A 4,991-nucleotide genomic window follows, 5' to 3' on the forward strand; every position below is an offset into this window, starting at 1 on the left:
TGAACGTTACATGCAGGGCAAATTAAGGAATAAAGCCTAAGGAATATTTAGGAATAGTTACCAAAAATCGTAAATGGGTTAATATTTAGGAAAGAACGTTACATGCTGGGCAAATTAAGGAATAAATCCTAAGGAATATTTAGGAATAGTTACCAAATATTTTCGCATGTATTCTTTCGTTCCTATCATTATTTCCCTGATTATCCTCGCACCATCATGAATACCAATTAATAATGCACGAAGTCCATACCATGCAACAAACGGCTGCTCCTAATTCTCCCATAGTGGAAAAAAAAAGTCCAAAAATTTAAGGTTACACTTATTACAATTATTCCCACATTACAATCAAAAGCGTGTATAAATAGATGAACGTATTTCTTCGACCACACCCATTCACTCATTCACTTATTCCCAACTTAGTTTTTTTGTGAAATTTTCAGCTTAAGAGTATCAAAATGTCAAACATGATTAGCTGCATCCCCAAGAAAAGCGATACCCAAAACGTGTTTGCTTCCTTTTCGAGAACGCATAATTGCGATGAGAACAAACCTTCGATGCTCAAGTTTCGCGTTGCAAGAAAATGGGAAGAGATTGATTTCATGGCCACCAACGAAGTCACTACTTTGGATTTACTCATGATTGATGAAAACGTGAGTACATTGTTATTGCGATTTGAATTAAACCAATGTTTATTTTTTAAAATACAATAAAATATTAGTCATGTATTCTAATCCATCTTTCCATCTTTAAACATTCTGATGAAAAATGTTTAAATTTTTCGTATCGACGAGTTCTTACGAGTTGACTTATGTATTATGATGATATGTGGTAAATACTAAAACTATTATCGTAACAAAAAATTATTGTTTCACATGCCGTCCCATTACGGCACGGGTTATTTCTAGTTATATAACAAAATATAATGCGGAAAAGAAATAATACAGACACAAGAAGTTTTGTTAACGAGGAAACCGCAAATGCAAAAAAAACTCGGGACCTAGTCCAGATTGAACACACATTATATTAAGCATCTACAGACACTAGCCTACATCAAACTAACTTCGATATACACTGTAGTTGAACCCCAATCAATCTCACACTGATCTAAGGTACAGTTATGCTCATACGTCTCTGATCCCAGCATGATACTACGCATTTGATTCCCTTAGCTGATCTCACCCACAACTAAGAGTTGCTACGACCCAAAGTCGGAGACTTTAATAAACAAACGATGAGACGAAGATGTTTGTGACTTCTTTTATATCTTGCCTATCGTAGAAATCAATCTCAAGCCAATCTTACGATTGTAATTAGTGCGATAGGAAGAGCAAGATCATATCACGCAACTACAAAGAAAATAGTTGGGTATGGATTCACAATCCCAATGAAGTCTTCAAGTCGTTAACCTACAAGGTCTGATAGAAACCTAAGGTTGAAGGAGAATCGACTTTAGCTAATACAACTAGTATCACACAAGAGGTGTGGGGATTAGGTTTCCCAGTTGCTAGAGTTCTCCTTTATATAATCTTTCAAATCAGGGTTTGCAAGCAATGTTAGCTTAGTAGCAACGCATTCAATATTCACCGTTAGATGAAAACCTGATTAGATTCAAGCTAATATCTTTCAACCGTTAGATCGAAACTTAGCTTGTTACACACAAATGAAATGCACGTTTATTTAGGTTTGTGTAACCGTACCCAAACATGTACACTTAGTTGGTTCAACAGTAGTTAAACAAATGGTTAGCCATATGAGCACTTTCATATAAACCATATTCTTCTTTACCAAAACTAGTTCAAATGACTCAAATGAACTAGTTAGAGAGTTGTTCAATTGCTTAGATCTTATAGAAGTATACAAGACACAATCGAAGCAAAAACGATTTGATTCACTCGAATCGATTCATGAACTTTATAGCCACGGTTTGCAAACTTGCATTCCTTAATTTATATAAGTATAAGTTCACGAATAATCGTTTTTAGAAATAACCAACTTAAGTACCCGGAATAAGTTTGTAAACAATTCACAAACTCTATCAGATTTTCTCGGGACGAGAAACTCCGACAGTTCGCGGACTCTGTACCGGTTTTCCTGATCAACAAAGTACGCATACTTTGGTTAAAGTAATAAGGACTTATACATATATGTGTAACCAGACAATGCTTATATCCAACAAAAAGGTAATATATTCTAAACTCTCATTTCAATCATTGAAATATTCTTAGAGGACGTTATATAGTTATTATTCACAAACCATTTTTCGTCAAAGCCATTTTCAAGTGATTAAACTTAACATGACTTCCGTCACTAGGTAAAGATGAACTTGGCCAAAGCGAAAGCTTACTGAAAAAGCGGGGGTCTAACAACACCACCCAATATTTCGATTAGAAATCTGAACGGAAAATCTCCGAAACACACTACTAGAGAATCAACTAGATGGTCAGACTCAATCTAGAATATAGTGTCTCAAGGAGTTGATATCTCTATCTCTCAATATAATCTTACTCAAGAAAACAGCGAGTCTCGATTAAAGAGAGATAACTTGGACGGTACCAAAGACCAATGTCCAAGTGTTAATCAATGAAACGAGCAATCACAAGATTGGATCTCCAATTGATTAACAACGCACAACCTGTATTATTTCAATTATATAAACAAATATAATGCGGAAAATAAATAACACAGACACCAGAAATTTTGTTAACGAGGAAACCGCAAATGCAGAAAAACCCCAGGACCTCGTCCAGATTAGATACACACTGTATTAAGCCGCTACAGACACTAGCCTACTCCCAATTAACTTAAAACTGATGTATATAGTTGAACCCTACCAGTATCTCACTGATATAAGGTACAGTTGCACCCATACGCCTCTGATCCCAGCAGGATACTACACACTTTATTCCCTTTGTTGATCTGACCCACAACAAAGAGTTGCTACGACCCAAAATCGCAGGCTTTGACAATAAACAAATCTGTCTCACACAGACAAGTCTAACAAAGGATAAATCTGTCTCCCACAGATAAACCCTAACTTTTGTTCCGTTTTTTGATAATTCTATCAAGGTATATTCAAGGAACCAATTGATAAATCCGATCTTATATTCCCGAAGAACAGCCTAGATAAATCAATCACCTCTCAATACTCGATTCCTGAATACACTAGAAGAATACTGAGGATTCACGAAAAGTGAAACGAAGATGTTCGTGAATACTTTATCTTACCTATCGGAGAAACAAGTTCTCGAGCCAATCAGAAACAATTGTACTCTTAACGATAGAAACGTAAGATCAGATCACCCAACTACGATAAAAGTGGTATCGTTCTGGCTTCACAATCCCAATGAAGTCTTTTAGTCGTTAATCCTAGTTTGAAAAAGAAACTCAAGGATTAATGGAGATTGACTCTAGCTTTGAAGAAAACTAGTATCACACAAGAAAGGTGTGTGGGGATTAGTTTTCCTCAACCCAAACGTCCCCTATTTATAGCCTATCAAATCAGGGTTTTTACTTAAGAATTAAGCAAACAATATCAACCACTGATATAGATCCAAGCTAATATCTCTCAACCGTTAGATCGAAAGACAAAGCTTGTCAAACACACTCGTGTACGTTTTCCAGTTTCGTGAAAACCGGCCCAAACGTTCACATACATGTTTGTTTAACATAGCAACCAAAAGGCAACCATATGAGCTTCACATATTAACCATGTTCCTCATCCATCATAACTAGTCCACTTGACTCAAACCAACTAGTTAGAGAGACATTCAATTGCTATGAGATCTTATGAAACTACACAAGACACAATTGAACTCTAGATGATATCGATTCGATTAGAATCGGCTCAATGAACATTATAGCCACGGTTTGCATAAAGCATTCCTTAGTAATTTAATTTTTTTTCAGAACAAATCATCTTAGATTACAACTACTCAAATTCACAAACAAGTTCGCGGACTTAAGCATTCGGTTTGAGTTTTTCATAACTCAGCAGAAATTCTCGGTCGAGAACTTCCGCCAGTTCGCGGACTAGGTCTGCGGACTGAGTTCGCGAACTTGCGTCACACAAACGAGTTTCGAAAATCCCAGCAGAAATTCTCGGGTTTGGGAACTTCCGGCAGTTCACGGACTGAGTTCGCCAATTCCACAATCCTACCGAACATACTTGCTCAACAAAGTTCAAATAACTTCAGATCAAGGGTTATGTAATCTACTCTCATTTCAATCATTGAGACTTTCTCGTAGAACGCTATCCCAACCGTTATTCACCGAATGTCTTCACGTCGAAGCAATTCTCAACTTAGTGATTGAAAGCTGAAGATAAACTTGGCTAAAGCGAAAAGCTTCACCAACACACATACTTCGAGAAAAAGATAAGCATTGAATACTCAGCTCGAAATAGTAGTGTGTTTCATCTAGTCTATAAAGCATACGACTTTTGTCTCATAAGAAGTAGGAGATAGAATAGATATACTTATGAGTGACAGATAAGTTCAAGTCTTCACATACCTTTTTGTTGATGAAGTTCCACGGTTCCTTGGTGTAGATATTCGTCATTATAGTTGAATCGCCATGAAGTCCTTGTGATCACCTACACTTTTCCTATCCTAGTCCGAGACTTGCTAATAGGCTAGATATCAAGACTATATAGTTTTGATCACTAACATTGACAAACATGCTTGATATAGCAACGCATGCGAAGTCGACCAAGCTATGCTCTAACAATCTCCCCCTTTGTCAATTTTAGTGACAAAACTATTAATACATATGGAATACAAAAAAGATAATCTTTAGTGGCTCCTATTACATAGTCTAATCTTCAACATTCCTTGAAATATTCGTCCTTTTCAAGTACTCCAATGATTCCAAAGGTTGTAAGTTCAGCATCATCGTTGTTGAATATTCGTAGCACAATAACGAGAGAAATCGAGATTCTCAATCATTATTAACAGTGTCATAGTACTACTATGAATATCAAGGTCCAATTGCAT

This window comes from Papaver somniferum, chromosome 3 (assembly GCF_003573695.1).
Source record: "Papaver somniferum cultivar HN1 chromosome 3, ASM357369v1, whole genome shotgun sequence".
NCBI classification, from domain to species: Eukaryota; Viridiplantae; Streptophyta; class Magnoliopsida; order Ranunculales; family Papaveraceae; genus Papaver; species Papaver somniferum.